Here is an 8,770-nt window from a genome sequence, read left to right as displayed (position 1 = left end):
ATCTGCAAAACGAAACAGCATTATATATACATGTGTGTGTATGTGTGTGTGTGTGTGTGTGTGTGTGTGTGTGTGTGCGTGCGTTCATCTGTGTGTGTGTGTGCGTTCATCTGTGTGTGTGTGAGTTCATCTGTGTGTGTGTGTGCATGTCTGTGTGTGTGTGTACGTCTGTGTGTACGTATGTATGTTTATATGTATGTATAATTGTATGTAGGTGCACATACACTGCACTCACAAATATGTTTGTATAAATGTATATATGTGTGTATGTTTATATATATGTACATGTATATACACATACACACATATATACATTTAAATATATTTATATAAATATATATATATGTGTGTATATACACATATATACACATACACACATATACATTTATACAAACATATTTAAATGTATATATGTATATATATATATATATATATATATATATATATGTGTGTGTGTGTGTGTGTGTGTGTGTGTGTGTGTGTCTGTGTGTGTGTATATATGTATGTGTTTGTGTATATATCATATATATGTATATATGTGTGCATACATATAAATATGTGCGTGTGTATATACATATATATATATATATATAGGTTTCTACCGAACAGTGGTGAGAATGAGTGCTCAACCCCGCATCGGTTGATAATGTTTTTTTTATTTGTTGGTTAGCAAGTCAACCAATGGTTTCATGTAACAGATATTCACAATTGTTCAAGCGTGGCACCTGGAAGTGTTGATACTCGTCTCCATTTTGCATTCTCATCGAAACTAAAGAAGGTAATCGATTAAAAATTCCCAGAATTGGTTTCATGTTTCCTTAGAGACCAAGAAATTGGGATGTCCTACGACAGTCAACGTATTCACATGGCCTTGACCTTCGGATCACCATTTATTTCGATCCCTTCAATATACTCTTGATGGAAAGTACTTTAAATATCTAGAAGACTGCTAAAATCACTTTGACCAGTTCTTGATCCAGAAAGATGCCAAGTTCTGCAAAAATTAGATCAAGAAGTTGCTTCAAAGGTTGCAAATGTGTTGCAATAAAATGGGACATATGTGAAAGAATAAATTTTTACACAAATATCTAAATATTGTTTTTGAATTTTATTTAAAATACAGTACGCACTTTTGTTCTAATGCAATATATATTTCTTCTTCTTTTTCTTCCTTTCCTTCTCTTTCTTCCGATTCTTCGCTTTCGTCTTCTATTCGTTTTCCTCCGCCTCCTTCCCTTTCTCCCTCCTATCATTATTCGTATCCGCCCTCTTGATTCCTCCCACCACATAATATCTCTCCCACAGACCCATCCCTCATACACACTTTTAATTCTTTTCCATTTTATTTCCTTCCAGTACTTTCCTAACAACAATGTCTGATAGACGCACAATGTAATAATAGCATGACTTTGATGCAAGTCTGAGGAAGTGCCTCTCCAATGCCTAAAACCGCAAATATTACGTCATTTTTCTTTTAGAATTTTCGCGAAAACTGGCGTTGCAAATGGAGATGGTATGGAAACATTTGTAGCTTATAATTAAAGATGTGTTAAAGAATTTTCTTTGTCTACTTTTCATTGTATATATTGGGTCATCCCATAAATAATGCGGTTTTTTTCAAAATTAAGATAAACAAAGTTCTTTTTTAATCTAAAATATACTCTCCATCATTTTCTACATGCTCTTCCATCTATCTGATAGATTTGCAAGGTCCTTCTTTCAAAATTCACTTGTCCGTGATGAAAAAGACTCCTCCAGTACTGTTCTGACCTCGTCTACAGAATTTATATTTTTTCCATCCAAATGATTTTGAAGACTGTGGAAATCATAATCAGATGGGGCAATGTAGTGGGTGGGGCATCTTTTCCCATTCAAACTGCTCTAGCTTTTGGAATGTCATCCTCGCTGTATGTGGCTGAGAATTATCCTGCTGGAAGAACGCCTTTCGTCCTGAAACCAAAGATGGCAATTTTTCTTTTAGCGCTGACTTATGCCAATCAAGCTGCTTGTAATAGATCTCCTTTGCTATCGTTTGGTTTGGGTTTAAAAGTTCAAAGTGGACTAAACATTTCATATTCTACCAGAAAGATAACAACACCTTTACGTGGGTGAAGACATTCTTTAACCTGGGATGCCGCTGTTTCTCCTTTCCCTACCTACTGTCTTCAGCGCTTGACATTTCTTTATAGAGAACCCATTTCTCGTCACCAATCACTATTCGGTTCAAAAAAGGTTCATTCGGGAGACGTGACAGCGAAGAAGAGCACACATTTACTCTCTGCGCGCGATTTGACTCGGAAACTTTGTGAGGAACCCATTGACGCAATTTGCTGACTTTTCCAATGGCACAAAGTTGCCGATGAATGGTTGAATGATCAAATCCAAGCTTCCCTGTTAGCTTTTCAGCAGTTACAAAGGAATTTTATTCCACCAGGGTTTGCAGTATGTCCTCGTTGAGCTTTACAGATCTTCCAGGACGAGACTCATATTCTCTCTTTAGACTGGTATCCCATCGCTAGAACGTGGTAGGGATTCGTTCCCCTGCTCGCAATATATCGGATGCAGCTGTGCATTGTTAGCCAGTTAGAGGAGATGTCGTCTTGGGGTTAAAGAATCGCAGTGGAGTCCGCTCGAACGGAAGAGCCATGCTGAAGTGGCTACGTACATTACTTTATATAGATAGATAGATAGATAGATAGATAGATAGATAGATAGATAGATAGATAGATAGATGTACGTATGATGGATGTGTGTATGCGTGTTTGTGTTAATTTTCCTCAACCTTGTTAATATGCTAATATTTGAGATGAGAGAGAGAAAGAAAGGCTCAGTTTGCTTTTTATCTGGCATCGCTGTTAACGTATAGCTTTGTGTGTCTTGCAAATTTCCATTCCTTCGTCCCCACTTGTTGGCCAAACTTCAGAATACATCTTACTGAAATAGATTTGGACAATTTCCCAAAATCGAGAGCTTTTTTCGTTTGTTATATGTAAGAAATATATATGAAGGAAGATGGTATAGGCTGTTAGTGGAGGTGTTGCAGCGACGGCAGCGGTGATGGTAATGATGGTGGTGGTGGTAAGACGTAAAGAACTACATAGAGATCCATATTGATTATTGGTCAAAGGATTAGCACCATGCCGTCATAGGTCAGCTGACAATTGACGGCTCTGCGAGCATTCTTGAAACGTTCTTCAGCTTAAACATATATATATAGGGGAGGAGGTATGTATGTATATGACTGTATGTATTACAAATTTCTTTCAGCAGTGTTTGTTGTTGTTGTTGCTGTTGGGAGTGCTGGAGGTGGTGGAGGAGGGTGGCGGCAGTAACGGTGATTGCGATGGTTCTTGAGGTTAAGTAAATATACGATATTTTACAAATAGATTTCAAGCGAAATTGTAGGATCTAATATATTGCCGTTGTTGTCGTTGTCGTAGTTGTTGCTGGGGGAGAGGAGGCGGTGGAGGTGCCTGCGGCGGCGGCGGCGGCGGCGGCGGCGGCGGCGGCGGCGGTGGCGGCGGCGGCGGCAGCGGCGGCGGCAGCGGCGGCGGCAGCGGCGGCGGCAGCGGCGGCGGCAGCGGCGGCGGCAGCGGCGGCGGCGGCGGCGGCGGCGGCGGCGGCGGCGGCGGCGGCGGTAGCGGCGGCGGCGGTAGCGGCGGCGGCGGTAGCGGCGGCGGCGGTAGCGGCGGCGGCGGTAGCGGCGGCGGCGGTAGCGGCGGCGGCGGTAGCGGCGGCGGCGGTAGCGGCGGCGGCGGTAGCGGCGGCGGCGGTAGCGGCGGCGGCGGTAGCGGCGGCGGCGGTAGCGGCGGCGGCGGTGGTGGTCGTGGTCGATTTTGCCGTTCATCCTTTCGAGGTCGATAAATTAAGTACCTGTTGCGTACTGGGTCGATTTAATCGACTGGTCCCCTCCTCGCAAAATTTGTGCCTAGAGTAGAAAAGATTCTTCTTCTTCTTCTCCTCCTCCTCCTTTCGCCCGACGTACTAACGATTCTGCTAATAATAATAATAATAAACGTTCTGATGCAGTATGACGTAGTGGCTCTCATGACTTCTGATCTTGACTGATTAGAAGTGCTGTCATGTACATTGTTTTGTCTTGGTATAAAAGATGGGCTACAGCAAATATTATGTTCAATACCATAGATTTGCTTGTCAGTTGTTTGACCTTAACCAGTTGAGCATGTCCCTTAGTGGCTGACGATATGTGTATCGCTGATCACGAGCAGAAGTAGTAGGGGAGCATCGTAGCCAGGTGTTGAGAGGAATTATTTGGAGTTTGAATAACTCACCTCTAAAATCAGCTGTTCGGCTTGACATCCTTAGACAACCTTTACTCAAGGACCTTTTGAGCGGGTGGGCTACTCGACGTGAAGCTACTCGACCTAATAATAATAATAATAATAATAATAATAATAATAATAATAATAATAATAATAATAATAATAATAATAATAATAACATACAGAAAATAACATACAGAAAATTGCACTACTGGGTACTGCACACATTCTACGCAAAACACTTTCAATACAGTAAACATAAGAGCACCACAGCAAACCACAGCACATACCCAAAGCGCACACAGCTGCGCTCGGTAGTGAAGTGAAAGCACGTTATAAAAATAAAACTACTGAACAATAATAATAATAATAATAATAATAATAATAATAATAATAATAATAATAATAATAATAATAATAATAATGATAATGATAATAATAATAATAATAATAATAATAATAATAATAATAATAATAATAATAATAATAATAATAATAATAATAATAATATTAATAATAATAATAACAACAACAACAACGACAATAATGATAATGATAATAATAATAATGGTAATAACAATATGACCTTGTGAGACTTTAACATTCAGACTGTCAGAGTAATAGAAGCTAGAAGGCCTGATTTAATACCAGCAGACAAAAGAGAAAAGAAAGTGCCAGGTAATTGACTTTACAATCCCAAATGATGAGAAAGTTAATATGAAAGATATGGAGAAACAGCAAAGTACCAGGACCTAGCCATTGAGTTACAGAGACTATGGAGAGTGCGGGTAAAATGTATCCCAGTAGTTATAGGCGCATTGGGAATTATCCTTAAAGATTTGAACAGATAGATAGGGGAAATTGGCATAAAACCCAGATTAGTACTGCCCCAGAAAACAGTATTATTAGGGACAGCTAGGATACTTAGGGGGGTTCTTGGCATCTAAAGTTACTTGTTGTAGCACGATGTTAAGACTTTTTCTTTTCCAAAAAATATCAACAGCAACAAAAAACAACAACAACAACAACAACAACAACAACAACAATAATAATAATAATAATAATAATCAGCGAAACGGGCTGATTACTACCTAGCTCAGATACCAGGAAACCCCAAAATCGCTGAAGTTCAAAAGATAGTGCTCATGGGAACTGCCCATATCCTACGTAAAATACTGTCTATGTGATCTCAAATTTTAAAACAAACACATAATTTTCTTATGGTTTCTTAAACATTCTCTAGAACAACACTATGTATAAATATAAATATATGGTACCCTAGGCATAACACCTACATGAACTTCTAATTTGTTGTCTCTTGAGGTCTCTGGGTGAGACTTGGATCCAACTTGTACAAATGCAAAGCAAAAGTCAAACATAAAATAATAGTAGTAATAATAATAATAATAATAATAATAATAATAATAATAATAATAATAATAATAATAAACAAGAAATCAATCTACCTAACAAATACGAAGAAGAAGAAGAAGAAGAAGAAGAAGAAGAAGAAGAAGAAGAAGAAGAAGAAGAAGAAGAAGAAGAAGAAGAAGAAGAAGAAGAAGAAGAAGAAGAAGAAGAAGAAGAAACAACAAAAGCTATAAAACAAATAAAATCTAAACTAAAACTAGAACAGCAACGAACCATGATAAAACGATGGCAAAAAAAGCCCCTACATGGTAAATACTGGGCTAAACTAAATGCGAAAGAAATAGACAGAGAAAAATCCCAGCAATGGCTGAGAAGCTCAGGACTCAAAGCAGAGACTGAAGGATTTTTAATTGCTGCACAAGACCAAAGCCTCCCCACCAGAAATTACCAAAAACACATAATGAAAAGAAATATAACAAGTAACTGTAGAATATGTGGAGATGGACAAGAAACAATAAATCATATTATTTCTGGCTGCCCAGTCCTGGCTAAGAAGGAATATATTCACAGACACGACAGAGCTGGGACCTATATACACTGGAAGCTATGCCAACACTATGGAATAACAACAGAAAAAAGATGGTATAAACACACGCCAGAAAAGGTCACAGAAAACGAGAAAGCAACCATACTCTGGGATATGCCAATACACACAGATAGAGAAATTAAGGCAAATAGACCAGATATAGTTGTCAAAGATCATGAAGAAAAAAAATGCTTTCTAATTGATGTATCAATACCAGCAGATGACAACGTTTCTCTAAAAGAAATGGAAAAACTTTCAAAATACAAAGACCTGGAAATAGAGATAACTCGAATGTGGAATCTAAAAACAGAAACAATTCCTATCATAGTAGGTGCCTTAGGTATAATAAAAAAATATTCAGACAAATACATAACAAAAACACCAGGACTTACAAATATATATAACATACAGAAAATTGCACTACTGGGTACTGCACACATTCTACGCAAAACACTTTCAATACAGTAAACATAAGAGCACCACAGCAAACCACAGCACATACCCAAGGCGCACAGAGCTGCGCTCGGTAGTGAAGTGAAAGCACGTTATAAAAATAAAACTACTGAACAATAATAATAATAATGGAAACCAGACATAGTGTTAATTGAGAAAGAAAGCAAACGATGCTGGGCACATATGGTTGTGATGAATGTGCCTGGTGTACCCTTATCAGACAGGTAGTCATGATGAGTATATTGGGCTTCGCATATTTTACCCCAGTGTCACTTTGATGGCATGCACTGCTCTCTCACTCGATATTTCATGCAGGAAGTGCAAAAGATTGTCTTAACTGGTACGTCACATGTATTGAGAAGAGCATTATCGCTGTGAATTTTCTATCCTTTTCCCCCTTTTATTTTTGTTTGGTTTTTTGTTTTGTTTTCATTTTTCTTTGTTTTTCTTTTTTCCTTTTCCTCTCTGTCCGTCTTTCTCTTTTTCTTCTATCACACGATTTTGTAAATGCACAATCTGGAGTCTTCATTTTAATGACCTTCCAATGTATATAGTGAGTTTCTTTGCCTTAGGTGTCGGGAAGACACTCGGCAAGAAATGGAAACAAAATTGAAAGAAAGAGTGTAATGATAATGACGATAATAATAATGAAAGACACAGTTATGTTAATTGGCTCGTTTAGACGTTTGTATCTATGCATGGGGGTCGCAGTGACAGCAGTAAATCGGCTAGTGGTGGGAGGAGGTGTGGACCGTCCTGCATTTTCTCCTCTACGCCAAAGGCCAGACCATTCCCAGTTTGGCCGATTTGCCATCCTAAGTTCAGAACATCATTATTGATTGATTCTAGCCAAGATTAAAGTCAATTACTTTATTGTTAACAACATTTCATCATCGATTACGTGTTCATTATTGTAGAATATTGGCTACTAATAATATCAAAGTTATTTTTATCTGTATCAATGTGAAACAGCATGTGCGCTTGCAAGTGGGTGCTGTAAGTGTGTCTGTCTCACTGAGCCTGCATGCGTGTGTGCCTGCGTGCGTGTGTGTATTCTGTTTGTGTATGTGTCTGTATATTTGAATATGAAGGTGTATGTGAATGCGTGTGTGCGTATCTGTCTCCATATATCCCTGTGTTTGTCTATGCGTGTGTGTATGCATGTGCCTCTGTGGTTGTGTGCTGTGTTTGTATTTGTCAATATCTATGTGTATATCTGTAGGTGTATGAGTGCGCATGTGTATATGTATTTCTATGAGCGATAACGTGTGTTTCTCTGTGTGTGTGTGTGTGTGTGTGTGCGTGTGTGCGTGTGTGTGCGTGCGTGTGTGTTTGTGTGTGTATGTGTGTGTGTGTATGTGTGCATCTGTGTGTATGTGTATACGAGGTCTGATCAACAAGTATCCGGACAGTTGCTATAGTAACGAAGATAAAGCACGCAAAGTAAAGCCGCTTACCACAGACTGACCTTGACCTCTGAGGTGCATGCACACTAACTTTTAACGTTCTAACTCACTTCTGCTGTTTACAGCAGTTCTTGGAAGGAAAGTGTGTAGCGTGTGTAGCGTGTGATCGTTGCATTGACTATGACAAAAAAAGTTGTCATGGCGATACCTACTCAGAGGCTTGCGCAAAGTTGCAGAAAGTGTATGGAGAGGGGTGTATGAGGCGCACACAAGTGTACGAGTGGTTCAGACGTTTCCAAGATGGCCGCGAAAAAGTATCGATATTGACGAACGTTCTAGGAGACCCGCAACCAACAGAACTGAGAAAAACATCGCAGATGTGCGTGCAGCTATGCGGGGAAATCGTCGAATCACCCTCCGTGATTTACCAGAGAATGTGCAGATTAGTTATTGTTCAATTCAGTTCAGTCCATTATCATTAAAGATTTGGGTATGAGACGCGTGTCTGCCAAGTTTGTGCCAGAAGTTCTTTCAGCTGACCAAAGAGACACACGGGTTTCAGTTGCGCTAGATCTCCTTGATTGTGTCGTGAACGACGAAAACATTTTGAAAACTTTGAGTAGGCCTCTGAGCAGGTATCGCCAAGCTTTTGGCAAAATTTGATGCAGATT

The 8,770-nt window shown here is 39.2% G+C and overlaps 1 long non-coding RNA gene across 2 annotated transcripts in view; it reads right to left on the bottom strand.

Annotated features, from left to right (window-relative positions):
- Positions 1-468: 468 nt before the first annotated feature.
- LOC149136681 (uncharacterized) overlaps positions 469-8,770 on the bottom strand; it is a 79,827-nt gene continuing 71,525 nt past the window's right edge. For both annotated transcript variants that reach the window (XR_016240930.1, XR_016240931.1), the window contains exons 2-3: positions 4,293-4,385; positions 469-994 (exon numbers count right to left, since the gene is read on the bottom strand). This is a non-coding gene — a long non-coding RNA (uncharacterized LOC149136681). The remainder of the gene's footprint in view (positions 995-4,292; positions 4,386-8,770) is intronic.

This window comes from Octopus bimaculoides, chromosome 3 (genome assembly GCF_046866305.1).
Source record: "Octopus bimaculoides isolate indiv1 chromosome 3, ASM4686630v1, whole genome shotgun sequence".
NCBI classification, from domain to species: Eukaryota; Metazoa; Mollusca; class Cephalopoda; order Octopoda; family Octopodidae; genus Octopus; species Octopus bimaculoides.
The sequence above is the reverse complement of the archived record's forward strand: the minus strand, read 5'-3'. Positions and strand labels throughout refer to the sequence as shown.